This window comes from Ruditapes philippinarum, unplaced genomic scaffold (assembly GCF_026571515.1).
Source record: "Ruditapes philippinarum isolate M1 unplaced genomic scaffold, ASM2657151v2 ctg802_1_1_1_1, whole genome shotgun sequence".
NCBI lineage: Eukaryota > Metazoa > Mollusca > Bivalvia > Venerida > Veneridae > Ruditapes > Ruditapes philippinarum.
The window spans coordinates 25,290-42,262 of record NW_026866781.1 but is presented as its reverse complement, the minus strand read 5'-3'; the positions used below and the strand labels follow the sequence as shown (position 1 = coordinate 42,262).

The 16,973-nt window shown below is 31.0% G+C and overlaps 1 protein-coding gene across 8 annotated transcripts in view; it reads right to left on the bottom strand.

Annotated features, from left to right (window-relative positions):
* LOC132733706 (PH and SEC7 domain-containing protein-like) overlaps window positions 1-16,973 on the bottom strand; it is a 79,836-nt gene that overhangs the window by 61,840 nt on the left and 1,023 nt on the right. For 7 of the 8 annotated variants that reach the window (XR_009626200.1, XM_060720378.1, XM_060720382.1 and 4 more), the window contains exon 2: window positions 565-618. The gene's annotated coding sequence lies outside the window, so the exon portion shown is untranslated. Of the gene's footprint in view, window positions 1-564; window positions 619-7,205; window positions 7,244-16,973 lie in introns of those variants that run through there. The other variant, XM_060720379.1, reaches the window with a different exon arrangement.

Below are 16,973 nucleotides of genomic sequence, written 5' to 3'. Positions count from 1 at the left end.
GTTATGCATGCTTGTATTCGACATTACAAATACTTCAAACTAACAGAAAGTTTGTTTTTTCTGTTACTTTTGTCACTGACATTTGAAAACAGAGTTAAAAGTTCAAATTAGCCAAGAAAACTGGAAAAAAGTGACCTCTTATTAGGCAAAATACAGAGATATATTCATTTACAGAAATAAATAAATTTTAGCTTGTATCATTATTTGAAAGTGTATATCGATGTTGTATCGGATGATGAATATCTATGATATATCAATATCGTGATATTCAATGACAGCCCTACAATAGATGGACATCAAGCATGGACTTATCTTGAATTTGATAGCTAAAAACAAGTCACAACAACGTTAAATCATAAAATCTACTAAACCATTAACCAAATATTTCAGATCAAGTCAAAATAAACAAAATTATTCATATATAAAGAAATCTATGCAAATAGGAAAACATTTCTGTTGAAGATTTTATAGGTATCAGATACAGTTAACCCGCCTATCTGTCTGATGAAAGCTTTCAAAAACCATGTCAAATTATAAACAGAAGAAAAAACAGAAGTTTCTTACGTATTAATTGTTTACATTTTGGCTGGCCCTCTGTTTCTCTCTACCACCTCAGACCTGCAATATAAGACAATAATATTGTTACATGAAATGATAATTATCTCTGTATATCAAGTTTATTTTGGGGATGCACTATTGGTTGTTACATATGGTTCTCTGCGGCTTCCCTGCAATAATTAATAATAAATTAATTATACATGTATGTACATCTTATATGACCACCAGCTGGTATCCCTGATTACCCTGGCCACCAACACTACAAATTAGAAAATTGGCAATAAATTTATAAATAATTCACCCACATGTTGCATATATCAACAATAACTGCTTACAATTCCGAGGAAGATATACATATATTAAATATGTTAACTTTTAAAAACTGTCTCAAATTTTAATTTTTCACAAACAGGAAAATAACTTTTGATTACTTTATTACAGAATACATGAATAGGTAAATTATAATATGAAACTACCTTGTAAACATGACTTTTATTGAAACTTTTTTAAGGAAATAGATCTTGATTTTGAATGTATTATTGTAGAATATTGCAAGAATAAAGAGGTGCTATGCTCATTAAGTTAACCACAAAGAATTTGAACATCAGAGATCAATTTCTGATTATCATGTAATAACTCACAATATTCACTCAAACTTAACATATATAATTATATCCATTCTCACATGATTCCAGAGACATAATACAGATTGACATTTCATGGAGAAGAAATTAACTTAATATCCTTTATTGACATTATTATCTGATTTTGTAAGAAAGTGTCAACATTATTTTTTTCAAACTGTGCTAGATTGAATGAGAATTAATGTACTAGTTGTTTACTTACATGGCTAAAATATTATACCATCATTATTATAATCACGAAACATTCCATAATATGCTGAACTGTTTTTAAACTGCTTTCTCCCAAACAAATTATGTTAAACATATCCAAACTTTAATGACAAACACGGTAAACAGTCAAATTTTTCAGTGTCCTTATTCAAATTATGTTGGCAGACTTTTTAAGATATGTTAAATATTCATAAATAAATAGATAAAATAATAACTAATATATTGGTCACAGTAAACACAGTGATGGTATGTTTGTAATTATTATAGAGAAAAGATGGCAATATGGTAATTACTGAAGTTCCAAGAAAATGGTTAGAGATCACTAATCTTCATTAATTAATATTCTCTGGCAATTAGTTGTATGTATAAAGTCATAACGAGGGAGCTGTAACGGCAATTAGTTGTATGTATAAAGTGATAACGAGGGAGTATGCTGGGAATGAGGAAGTCATGGAAATCATAAATGACAGTGATTTGTCTTCACTATAATCAACAGTAACTCTTATGTTAAATATGTATTTTTTATAATTGGTATAAATGGTAAAATGGTATTTAGATGAAAAAACATGGGGAATATCTTGTTATTGTTAATACTAGTTTTAAAATTACACCACCATTGTCATTCCTTTCCTACCTAATTTTTTTTATTAATAAATCTAAAAATACACAAATTATTTTATTAAGCTTAATTCATATTCATTCAGAATGTTTACTTCCATTTTTTTTAGGAAATTCTATCTATGAAATTTAAATCTAAACTTAACAACTGACAGTAACAATATTCTAACTGAGAATTATAGACACATTTGTCCTTAACTTAATATATAAGTATGCAAAAATATTTAAAAAATGAATATGCTCTTCCCTATTAAAAAAGCAAAATCCCAGCTGATGTGTTTTCAAAGTCTGCCAGTGTATTTTAGTAATTTATATTGTAATTAAGTGATTTATTTGATTTGAATTAATTGAATCAATATGACTGTAAAAAGAATGAATGATATTGGAATAAAGAGAATCCTAAATTAATCATTTTATGGAACCTAGACTGTCGGAATGGCAGTTTTTTAATATACATGTATTTGAAAACTTCAATATGTTTACAAAATCTCCTGACTGTAGCACGATTGATTGTAGACAAAAGTAAGGAAAGCAGGTCTGTGGTTGATTAGCTCCATTATTAATCTGGCACACACTTTGTTTTTTCTTAGTGTTTTTATTTCATGATCAATAATGTCTGTATTATCCTCATTCACAATATTTCTTCATATAAATTACCAATCTCAGCATAGCATTAGATCAGAAACTTGTCTTATTTTAGTATAAAGCCTGAAACAGTTTCAGTACACTTCAATGAAAAAGAATCTTCTGTTACTATTTTCTTTCTCTGAGTCTGATTTTGCTTATATAAATAAAATATTAAGTATAAACATTCTTCAATGATTAATGACAAAAAATATACATGAACTGAAATTACAATACATCCTCATCATTAATGAACTAGTAACAGTAGATCTTTATAGTAAAAATATGCTTGAAACAAACATAATTCATGAATAAAATTTCTCTTTGTTGTGATATATGAGAATGTAAACATAAACCAAATTAGTATATACATTAACTTATTCTTCTACAGAAAAACTCCACAGATGTATTTGAAATAAATCAAACCTGTATCTATGAGATTCATCATGTGTTTGATTTATCTGGCATTTACAGTAAAATAGTGTAAGTTCCCACAGGAAGAATATTAAAGGCATGTATTATGCTTAAAGCAAAACAAGTTCATACATCTGCCTACCTCCTTTGAAAAACATTTATATAAAATATCTTATCTCTGTGTATTTTCCTATCAGGTGTAAGTGTTGTAAATTTTTGGAATCGTAAAACCTGTAAAATCTGCTAAAAATCACCGATACCTTATCTCAATTTTACCAGAAACAACCTTCAAACTTCCAACATACCAATATCTTGAAAATATATACTAAAGTTTAAAAAAGAAACTGATAAGTCAAATGTTTTCTAGTGCCTTCATCAGGTTACAACCTATTCCAAATAGGGTTCAGTTTTCAAAATAATCTTCACAACTTTAATGTTAATGTTTTCACAGCTTTCAGAAAAACAATATGGGACTCTGTGAGCATTACTTGTCATAAGGGAAGACTTATAATGCTATCATCCATGTAGTCTTTCCAGACCCAATAAGCAACTCGGTACATACTAATCCTAAATTAATCATTTTATGAAACCTAGACTGTAGGAATGGCAGCTTTTTAATATACATGTATTTGAAAACTTCAATATGTTTACAAAATCTCCTGACTGTAGCACGATTGATTGTAGACAAAAGTAAGGAAAGCAGGTCTGTGGTTGATTAGCTCCATTATTAATCTGGCACACACTTTGTTTTTTCTTAGTGTTTTTATTTCATGATCAATAATGTCTGTATTATCCTCATTCACAATATTTCTTCATATAAAATTACCAATCTCAGCATAGCATTAGATCAGAAACTTGTTTTATTTTAGTATAAAGCCTGAAACAGTTTCAGTAGACTTCAGTGAAAAAGAATCTTCTGTTTACTATTTTCTTTCTCTGAGTCTGATTTTGCTTATATAAATAAAATATTAAGTATAAACATTCTTCAATGATTAATGACAAAAAATATACATGAACTGAAATTACAATATATCCTCATCATTAATGAACTAGTAACAGTAGATCTTTATAGTAAAAATATGCTTGAAACAAACATAATTCATGGATAAAATTTCTGTTTGTTGTGATATATGAGAATGTAAACATAAACCAAATTAGTATATACATTAACTTATTCTTCTACAGAAAAAACTCCACAGATGTATTTGAAATAAATCAAACCTGTATCTATGAGATTCATCATGTGTTTGATTTATCTGGCATTTACAGTAAAATAGTGTAAGTTCCCACAGGAAGAATATTAAAGGCATGTATTATGCTTAAAGCAAAACAAGTTCATACATCTGCCTACCTCCTTTGAGAAACATTTATATAAAATATCTTATCTCAGTGTATTTTCCTATCAGGTGTAAGTGTTGTAAATTTTTGGAATCGTAAAACCTGTAAAACCTGAAAAATCACCGATATCTTATCTCAATTTCACCAGAAACAACCTTCAAACTTCCAACATACCAATTTCTAAAAAATATATACTCAAGTTTAAAAAAGAAACTGATAAGTCAAATGTTTTCTAGTGCCTTCATCAGGTTACAACCTATTCCAAATAGGGTTCAGTTTTCAAAATAATCTTCACAACTTTAATGTAAATGTTTTCACAGCTTTCAGAAAAACAATATGGGACTCTGTGAGCATTACTTGTCATAAGGGAAGACTTATAATGCTATCATCCATGTAGTCTTTCCAGACCCAATAAGCAACTCTGTACATAGAAAAATTTAAATTCAAAATTAACATTATTGTGTTCAGATGCAAAAGATTGTGATATAATTATACATGCAACAAAATACATGTTGAAATTAATATGGATGATAAAAAAGGTAAATATGCTTTCATGTAACAAATTGCATTTCTTTTCTTCCCCTAGACATCTAAATCTTCATTGTAGATTCACTAAGTATTGATCTCGTTTAGAAAGTTCAAAACCTTCATTATAAGCACTACATGAAATTTAATCATCCCCTCCCTGTGAGCTATTGAAAAGTTTACTTTATTTAAACCAGTGGTAGCAAGATAAAATAATGCATGTAGTTGGTTGGTACTATTGATTCAATGGTACCATAATAATTTAATAATGTAACATGTCACAAATGTAGTATGTCCAGGTTAAAAGAAATGTATGTCTGTATTCTTCATAACCTTTCTATTAACAAAAAAATCTCATTCTGCACAAAATATATATATTTATGCTATGTATAAACTTTAAGTGAACAGTTAAGCGTTTGACCTGACTGAAATTGTGAAGGAGTATATTAATGATATCAATAACAACTGTAACCTAGTAAAATGTAAGCTAGTTTAAGTGACAAAGAATTATACATCTACTTGGGAACTCACAACAGATATTGCTACCCTGACCCAATCAGAAGTTACCAAGGTACTGGGAGTTTCTATTTCCTCATATAGCAATGGATTACATTTATCCAACAACTTGTCAAACAGTTTATATACCACACAAACAATATTATATACTGACCAAGACCTCTGGCTCCATAATACAATGTAACAGAATGATAAGACAATAAATATATTATATTATTACTACTCTAATAAGCAAGAGTATTTTATAGGAAAATGACAGAAAAAGGACAAGTCTTGTAATATTGTATTTACTTTAGAACATGCGAGCTCGTATAAATGCAAATAGGAAAGCTTATGTAGCTTCGTTACAGAGGGCATGACACTGACTCACCAGTTTGTTGTAGACTTAGAAGACTACCATCAGCAAGATTTATGCATTGTATATACCATACACAGTTATAGACTGTAAACTTTCTGATTAACAGTAATAACATATGCCAATAACTTGTATAAATTTTATTTTAATATTGAATCAAATAATATAATGATTGTAAACTATAAATTAAGGCAAATAAAGCAGGGTTCACTGAGAAAATTACATATTTAAATGACCTTGACCTTTATCAAGTATATCAAACTCTGTATGCTAAATACAATTAAAGGTGATGGAATATATGAAATGATTCAATTTCACTATGGTGCATTATAAGAAGACAATCATACCGAAAAACTGTGTTGTAATAATAGCCCCCCTTTTGGAAAATTTTAGGAATTTTACGGTAAGTGGCCCAGACCTTTCTATTGATCCTTTCCCCCTACTGATTTAGCGTCATAAATGTCTCCAGTTTTGAATTAAGAGATGTTCATTTGGATCATTTTATGGTTTTCTAGTTCAAGGACTGAATATATGCAGCAAACATGTATATACAAGGGATGATCAAGAAATACCTGTAAATTTGTATGTCAGCCAGTACCTGGCCAGACTGCAGTCTGGTTCTATATGTCACTATCCTTACTTGCAATAAGAAATTAAATTTACAAGACAGATATTAACTTGAAAGCAATTTTATTGTTTAAAAATTGAATGATAAAGATTGACCAATGGGTACTGATTATAAAATGTATTATCTAAATATCTGGTAAACCTGAAAAAATAAATATGTACGATCATCTTAATTATGTTAGTTTAAATGATTAAGATGACAAAACCCACCATATCCTTCATTTTGGATTACAGTACCTATTTAAAAACCTAAATTCAACATCCTAATTACTAAATGGTACATACATGTAAATATTGTTTGACTGCCTGATTATTATAAATGAAACCTTCTAATTCTTGTTGAGTATATCTGATATCATACACAGCAAATAAATCATCAATCTGAATTTCACCCAATCAACTAATTAAATCAAGTGTAGATGTATAAAATATCATGTACACAATATCAAACTATATGGTATGAGTTATTTAATCCTTGCATGATATGATTTGAAGCAAAAAATAGAAAAAAAAAATGAATTATTGATACTGTTTTTGAGTTATCTGACCTTGAATTTGATTTTTTGCTTATTTCAGGTCAGTTCAGGAGTAGGAATTTGAATTTTGTTTTCTAAATTAGTCTAGGTCAAAATATTAAGTATTTTTCAAGAAATTTGTCTCTATGAATAAACTGTAACAGATGTCTTTTTAAGAAGCATACATGTAGCAGACATTATAATGTCTGAAACTGTTCTTATCTCACGGTCAGAATATTAACGGCTTAATAAATCTCTTACCTGTAATATTGAACAACTAATTTAACTCAAATCCATTTAGAATTTATTGCTTACTGCAAATCAATGCACCCTGCTTCTAATGTAATTCCACAAGAAATGAACTTACATGCAATATCAAACTGTTCACTTCAACAAATCCGAAAAATATTGTTTTCATAGAAACTCTTAAGACAGGAAATAATCATCTATGTGACAGAAGTCCCAATTCTTAATCAATCTCTAATCTTCAATGAAGCAGTACTGATGAATTCATCAAGGCTTACAAACACATCATAATCTCCAGACCTTCCACAAATATCTTCTTTATCTTGAACTTGTTCGTCAAAAAATCAAAAGTACACTTCACATACATATCTGAAAACTGAACTTGCAACTGACATTGTATTTTCTTCTCACAAATATTTTCAAAAAGAATTTATAAATTTCAGAAAGTCATTGAACTCATTTAATATTTTGAACTGTCACAGTATAATATAAAAAATATGAAAACTTCATCCGACAAGAATGTCAGTCTTATCAAACACTGACCGTAAGAGAAAGTAACCAATATAAAATAAAGAGTGTATTGATTTCTGCTGTAGTGATGTTGAAGATAGGATAAGTTGGAGCTGCTGTATTAAATGATTGTGAGGTATTCACAGTCCCATAAGGCAATTTGACACGAGCAAGTGTTACACCCAAAGGTCCAGATAAATTAATTTATTGTATGTTTATGAGACTAATGTATCACTCTATTTCACCTAATCACTAATCATATAGGGGAAAAAAAGTCCCATAATGGCTTCAACTGTGTAAATAATTCCCTTTCTATGACCTTTTCACAGGATAAAACATCACTACTTGACAATGTAAGGTAACTTTAATGTTACAAATGTGCAGCTTAAAACAGTCTTTGGTTTACTAACATATTCAGTTTGTGTCAGTCCGTTGTATCACAACAACATATTTAAAATGGTAAATGGAGCAACCACCAGTGGTAGAAAGAATACTCTTGTGACATTATGTGGTGGTAAAAAGAATGCTCCTGTGGTGAAAGCTTTAGACATTATGTAGTTGTAGAAAGAATGGTCTTGTGGTGAAAGCTTTAGACATTATGTGGTTGTAGAAAGAATACTCTTGTGGTGAAAGCTTTAGACATTATGTGGTGGTAGAAATAATGCTCTTGTGGTGAAAGCTTTAGACATTATATGGTTGTAGAAAGAATACTCTTGTGGTGAAAGCTTTAGATATTATGTGGTGGTAGAAATAATGCTCTTGTGGTGAAAGCTTTAGACATTATATGGTTGTAGAAGGAATACTCTTGTGATGAAAGCTTTAGACATTATGTGGTGGTAGAAAGCTTTTAAACATTATGTGATGGTAGAAAGAATGTTCTTGTTGTGAAGCTTTAGACATCATGTGGTGTTAGAATCATCTTGTGGTAAAAGCTTTAGACATTACCTGGAGGTAGAAAGATTTTTCTTGTGGTGAAGCTTAGACATTATATGGTGGTAAAAAGAATGCTTCTGTGGTGAAAGGAAAATTATACATTATGTGGTGGTAGAAAGTATGTTCTGATGTTGAAAGCTTAAGACATTATATGGTGGTAGAAAGAGTATTTGGATGCTTAAAGCTTTAGATATTTCTGGAGTAGAGGCTCTGGGTGTTCTTTTAATAAGATTAACAATTCTGATGGTGAAGTGGTTAAAAATTTGAGTTTAAGAAAGATTGAAACAAATGATGAAGGAACTGAGACTTAAGATGATGTTGTGTTGTGAGGGAGTTACTAAACTGACACTTCTAGAAGTAATATGGTTCACTTCAAAATTTGTAACATTGTGCATGAAATGAACCTATGTTTCTAGTAGTTATAATATGACACACAATCAACATTTCTTGGTGTTTTAAACTAAACAGCTAGCCTATTTAACAAAGAACAAGAACATTTTATCAATAATTCAAACAAGATGTAATTGTTAGACAATGCATTTGTAGAAAGTTTTATTGGTAAAATCAGCAAACCAACCCTGGTTTGCTGCTCATTCAGTAAGGCATTTATATATGTTCCTGATTCTAAACTCAGTGGGGATTCTTTTATAGTGCACTTAAAACAATAGCTACTAATTCTGTAAATAATGAATTATATTTTATGGCTTTTAACAGCATCAACTTACTTTATTACCTAATTGTTCTCTTGTTTACAGTGTAAGGGCTATACTACTTGTTAATTATTAAAAACTTTCAACAGGTTCTGAACAATGAACATTAGGTACAGCTTATAAAAGTAAACAATAACAGTCTTGCTGTAATATTTAATTATTTGTTTTATTGTCCGTCATGTACTGGTGGTTAGTCACTTATCTATTATTTCAGAGGTTGTTTTTCAATTAGAAATTACAGTAAGTACATGTATATAAATATTTCTACGTCAATAAATCTAACCAGACAGTCACATCAGTAAACTTGATCAGAACAAATGGTAAATCTAGTGCAGCTGATCTTGTGAATCTGTAGACTAAATGCTCTCCCTGCATATTTACTAGGACAAACTTTATTTGTGTTTCATTATATTTTTTTTTCAAGAGTATCTGTCATAAGTCTGTCATAAGAAAAAGAACCTGTTTTGTGTATCTGTCATAAGTCCGTCAATGTCTGACAAGTATGAGACCACAGTAACAAGTGAGCCTGACAAGAAAAGCAAAGAGTGCATAGAAACAACCAATAGATATCTTTCTCACAAAGAAACTGGACAAGTGAAACACCAATGATTGATCAATGTAACAAGACATTACGGGTATGGTGGCATGGTGGCTGATTTCTGCCATTTTTTGCCTTCGCCCCTCAAAAGGTATTTCCCCTAATATATATTGTGTCTTCGTGTTGGCGCCACAAAATGGCAGAAATCAGCCACCATACTCGAGAGAGTTTGACAATGTACATCAGTGATGGAATTGTCTAGTTTCAAATCAAATAGAAATCAGATTTTTTTTGCAATCTAGAACAAATACAACTTGCTTAAAAACAACCTTGTCTAATTCATAAGAATTTGAGTTTCAATTGTGAAACAAACATATGAAAGTCTAACCTAACTAAAGAACAAACAGAACAAACCTATGTAATTATTTCCCTCTTAATCCAATATATCAAATGTCCACTCATTAATACTGAGACGCCATGTCAGAAATATCTTTTACATCTTATTTAACAGTTAAAGATTTTCCCCCCAACTGTTCTAGAGTCTATAGAAAGAAGCGGATAGAAATCAATACTTATTAAGTGTCAATTAGAAACCTGTGATTGTCTGCTGAGATAATCAACACACTAGTTCCACCTCCTTTATTTTCTATATAACATCCATCCACTGCTGTGACACAGCTCATGAATCCTTTGCCTCACAATAACTATCATTATATAGCTGGGCCATTCATCCTGGAAGAAATCTGGAACACCTTCTCCAACAAAATGTTACCTTAGTACACAGTATGCGTAGCAATATGCCTTAAAGACGGTACTAGTTCATATAAAAAGATCTTGATAACTTTTAAGTCATGAGGGAATACTGGTACTGATGAAAGAGATAAACATTAAAAGGTTTAATGCACCTAAGAGAAGGGACAAGGTGATAATCGGAGAAGGTGATAATCGGACCCGCTAAATGAAAAACGGGCAAATGAGTCATTATTCATCAAGAAGCAATAACTACTTTCTGACCCGTCTTTGACATGTATAAATAATATTAAAGTCTTTAATACAGTTGCTGACAAATGAAATAGTATTTTCAATGACTTTCTAATATTTTGGTCTAAATCTGTGTGTTTAAACAAATTACCCTCAGGGATTTTTTTTGGCTTGTTTTATAGCCGATATTCGGTCATATTCCCAATTGAAAATAGTATATTATTTTCCCAATCCACAGGAAAAAATTCCCAATTGAAAGTTGCAAAATAAAAATATTGAATAAAAACTCTAAAATCTTTGAAAATAAGGGCTTCTTCACTGTTATAGTTCTTAAATGTTTGAAAATGCCATCTTAGACAATGGTTGTTTGCATTTATTTAATCACTGCAAATTTTCAGTCATGCATTTTTTCCCAATTTTTAACAAAATATTGTTGAAATTCCCAATTCCATGGGTATGGGTCAAGTTCCCAAAATCCTGAGAAAAAACCCTGACCCTTAAATTTTAATCATAAACTCAAGCCATCGAAACCAAAACCTTGCCTTTGTTCTCATCTAGATTGTTTTGATTGATGTCAAATGTGACGTCACATTTTTCAGTTTTGTATGTGCTTTCAGTTACAATTATGACTTTTCAGCCCTTGAAAATGGTGTTCAAAGTGAATAGCAAAGAATGCCGATCATGATCTGACAGACAGCATGGATTATTTAATAACATGCACACAATTTTTTTAATACAATATGTTGGAGAAACAGGTACCGGTAATACAAAGACAACTTTTTCGTACAAACATGTGTGTCAATTTGAAACCTAACTTCAATATCCAAGTGTGGCCATAATTCTATACATGTGATATCCCAGCATGATCCACAAAAAAATCCTAATATTTTTACCCTTATCCAGATGCCAGATATTGAATTCCCTGATATTCAATTTCAGTTGAAAAATATATGCCCAACATAAATAAAATCGAACACAGCACCTGTCTATAAAATCATTAAAATGTAAATTATGACTAGGGTCATTAGTGATAAACTGTATCTGTCCATATCCTATATCACAGTATGTTAGCGAATTAATTATTATGTTGCTAATTGACAGCAAGGTAACATAACAACAAAATTTGTCCTGGGCTGTCAGCTAAAGTTAATCTTTCATGTTAATTTTATGGCATGTGTTGCCTTTCACATTTTTAAAAAAGTTTTAAGTTTACACACTGTGACTCGGTCTTTATTTGGCAGTAGGTAGTAAATGCTACAAGTACCTTACGTCACAACGACCATTTAAATTTACATACATGTATATGAATTTGTACATATAATATGTCGACACTGCCTTTTATTTTCTTTTATTAATACCTCACTGATATAGATAAAAGATCTGTCAAATCATTTAAACTGGATCATTTAAAAGCTAGAAATAAACGTCTAATTCATAATTCAACCACATCTTGCGGCTCTTGACCTTTAGCTCCATACTTCGAAAAATATCAATATATACAAGTTTAAGAAATCCACCAAAAGTAATTTATGTTGCACGTAAGGACAAGTTCTTGTCACAGGTATACATTTTTCTTATACAATTTTCAAGAAATCAAGAAGTGTAGAGCGTTTCCATGGTTGGAAATTTGATTCAACTGTTCAACAAATCGTCATTCACTTCATCATTGGAAAAGGTTCTCCCAAGTTTATCTTAATTTTCTCAAATCATTGGAAGCCTTCAACAATCCTACACAGAACTACATTGATTGAGTTTTGAAAAAATACAACTTTAATGAATTTATAGAAGACAAAAAGTTAAAACATAAACAATTACACGATACTTAAAATTAGCCGTTTAAATCGGCCTTCCCCTCTATCCTCGAAAATGCTGTTCGCTCATTTTTCCATACACCACAATTCTGTATTATTTGATGATGGGCAAAACCAAACTTACATTTCTGGCAAAAAGTACCACCAGAATAATTTAAAGATAATAAGCAAGGTATTCCGTTTACAGACCAATCATAAATTTTCAGCTAAGGAAGAATGGTTGAGGTGTTCCATTTGAATATGGAAACAGTGCCTGGAAATACTGAACAAAATTTTTTTGACCTTGGGTACAGCGCCCTCCTGAGTAGAACCACTGATGAATGTGATGCTCTTTATGTTGCCTTGAATTTGGTTCATTACTTTCCTGACATGATAAAAGCAATACTAGTCGCTGTTGGGATTTGAATTCAACAAACCATGTGTACCCTCGCAAAAAAGTAAATAAAAAAATGAACAGAGTAACACTATACATGCCATAACATCCCGGATGTCCAGGATTATCCTGGAAATAAGGTATCTGTACCGGACATGACATGGAGATGATTTATGTCCCGAAAAAAAAAATCTAAAATGATCTACTTTGAAGCCAGAAATTTTATATTTTTATATAATCTTATTTTCAAGTTATTATTAACTATTCTAGAACACTAATAACGGAACTGGAACGATTATCCCCATACAGTAATATACAGTAAATGTTGACACTAATCCTAATAAATCAATTTAAAAGATTAAATGTTTACCCCCTGTGGCTTCCTGATGGAAGGCGTCATAAACTGTACCTAACAACTTGCCAGCATGAATTGAATTTGCCTGCAGGCATTAATTAACTCCATTTAGTGCTAAAAAATTCTAAGATAAAGGCCATAAAGGCCTGCTTGCAAGCTTTACGATTACGCAAGTATCTGCTAGATAGTGATGGTTTTGAAAATTTTAGTCGGAAGTACTGTAAAATTATGGGTAATAGACCAATTGCAACCTTTTGACGATAAAAGCTGAGAAATTCTGATTGGAAACGGATGCGACTAGACTGGTCTCCTGAGCACATCAATGAAAACTACAATAGGATAGAGAACCAGAATAAACGGAAGCAGTGCATAAATACCGAATGACACTTTTAAAAAGGAAAATGTAAAATAAAAATGAATGATTATCTTAACAGACTTCCCTGTTAATAGGCTTTGCCTAATTTCATATTACCTGAACCAGTGTTCAATCTAGAATGAATTCCCAGGGGGCCCTTTGGGCCCATAAACTAATCAACAGAGGGCTATTCGAGAAAAAAAAGGGCCCACACCTAAAATTCAATTAAGGTATAATATACTACCTTTTAACTTACTTGTTCCCACAACTGCAAATACATACCATATATCCACCAAAAATGGTTGCAAAAAATTGACTCGACTAAAAAATATTGCTCTTAATTATTTGAGCCTTTTTTGAGAGTTCTATTAGCAGATCAGGCTCATTTATAAGAACTGATTAGTAGAGAAACAAAGACATAGTGTTTCAAGTATAAAACTATCAAAAAGGATCAAATATAAAGGTTGCCAGGGATGTTCGATAATAATGTTCAGTTTTTATTTGTTTGGGTCGTCAGACCAAACAAATAATGGTAGCGAAATTTCAGAGTCTAATGTTGTTAATTGCAAATGCCGAAAGTAGTCCACTTTTTTGAAGCGGTTACTTCCCTTTTGTATGTACACTAACGCCGAAAAATTCAGGGGAGATCACTGCGTAAAGATGGTCAAAGACAGGTGCATTAATTTTCAAGCAAAGTAATTCCCGAATGGTCGAAGATTTCTAATATTGTTTTATTGTATTTTCTGATCAAAAATAAGTAAATAGAAAGCGGACATTCAATCTCTGTCACAGAAATTTACGACAAACTTAACAACAAGTAGTTCTCAAAACAGCTTAAAACTAGCGATTTAAAAGAAAGAAATATTTTATTTTGTTACAAGTATCCAACAAATTACAACGCATTCAAAGTTAAACAATAGCATTGACTTATAGAATTGTCAATAAATGCACAATCACAAATTACGCGGATGAATATGATTTTATCAATGAAAATACTATTTTTAGCGATGTCGATTACCGAATACTACACAAACCGAGTAGTGGAATATATAGATTCTACATGTCGGACTGTTTGGGCGAGAAGATTTTCGCTTAAATATTTACTTCAATTTTAAACAACAGGTTTACCCTGAACAAAATACCTTGAAATTAATAAGGATTACAAACCCGAAATGCAATGGAAGTTCTAAATTTAGAATGACTTAATGTTATTCAGCCATTGTTGTTTTAACTTCTCCGTGGTACAGTGGTAACGCGCTCGCTTAGTGAGTGAGAGGTCTCGAGTTCAAATCCCAGTTGAGGAAACTTTTTTTTTGTGTTAAATTCTTTTTTAAGTGTCTTTGTTAAGGAAGTAGCCATGATATGCAAGGATAAAGTGTGGCTGTCATAAAAAATGAACATAAATGATTTTTTGATGCAACTCTAGTTATGCAGAATTCCGAATGTATCAAACTCTGGTGCCTTGCAAAATGAATTATAATACATAAAAATAAACTTATACAGGAAAATGCATACAGATATACAGTACGATTTAGATTGCAAAGATCAGAAAATACCAGAGAACTTGCATCCCTTTGATCCTTTATAAATATACATGCTTATAGTAAGCTCCAGGATTATTTACATTTGTGTTAAACAACAGTTAAAGTCGTTACAAGCCCTAATTTCGAATAATATGGTTTTCTTCAGGCCGTTCACATATAAATTCACCGTGGCTGAAGGGTTTTCGGGCTCGCTTAGGAAGCGAGAGGTCTGGAGTTCAAATCCCAGTAAAGTAAATTCATTTTTTTTCAAATTGTTAAAGTCAAATAAACATTGGATTGAATATCAGTGTTGCAATTAGTCTTATAGCCAATTTACTACAATTAAAACGCTTGAAAGCATTGATGGCACTATACAAATAATCTCACAACCAGCGCCTTTCTTACATTCTGAGACCCAAACAAATTCAGCGCCTTCTGTGCTTTGATTTAATCAGCGGCCGATATACAGTAAAGGAAAATCATATTTTGCAATTAGCAAAAAACATTTCACTTTGTTGATGAAGAATATAAACTAACACAATCGCTTAAAATATTTACCCTTCTCAATATATCTACGCGGAAAACAAAGTATCAACAGGTGCTTAGACAATGTACATTGACATATACCGGTCCTTTTGATCTTTTGTCAGATGTTTGTAATGATTATCATTAATGATATGCACAATGTTTTTGCGCCGACCAACCGAAGACAATTAAAATTAATTTATTTAATTGTCAGACACTCCCAGGGCACTAGACAACTTTTGGGGACAGTGAAACACAGCAAAACTATTTCCTATTATAGTCATTAATGTTTTCTTTATTTTTAAAGTTAAAAATGTATCACACTATTTTGCAATCTGCACTGGTCAGTTCTTAATCTATTTTCTACATATTTCTGCCTGTTCTTTAGATTGAAACAATTATAACAATGAGAATTGAAATAAGAATTAGATAAAAATAAACAAGAAAGTTTTATGCCTTTTCTAAAAAAGGTTTTGGTTTCAGAGGAAATTGTCTGTAACTGAAAACTGGGTACGAAAATATTTGGTACGAAAATATTTGAGTACAAAGCTGCAAGAGAAATACGTTTTTTCCAACAACTGACAAAAATTAAAATAGTTTTGTTTAGTGACTAGTAGAATATGACAATGTATGTCTATTCTCTAAACAAATTGAATATAAGGTAAACTCCTACAATGATTATCTGCCACATTAATTTTGTCAATAATTTTACGAGAGTTACCTCCCTTGTACATTTCTCACTTCCTGCTACTTACGGTTTTAACATACAGCGTTGTTGACAACTGTATTTTAGTTTTCAATCCATTGAAAGTTAAACAGAAATATATTTTATTTTTATGAAATCAAAACATTACTTTTTTGGTTAAATATCAAACATTTACACTACAAATTTTTTTTTGAGGGGAATTTTCTACTGAAATAGGGGAAAAAAGCATATGATTTTGAGAGGGGAATGGGGCCGATATACGGCCCCAAAAATGGCCAAACGAGTGCCCTGACTCCCTAGCCAATTGTGTTTGATTAGCTCAATCTCATGAACTTTTTAATTTGATGATGACATGTTCGTAATAATTTATATAAATGCACACTGTTTCTTAAATATATAGATTTTTTCGGCGGAAAGTTATTACACATTTCTTAGTTTTGTCCGTTACAAAAATACAATTACA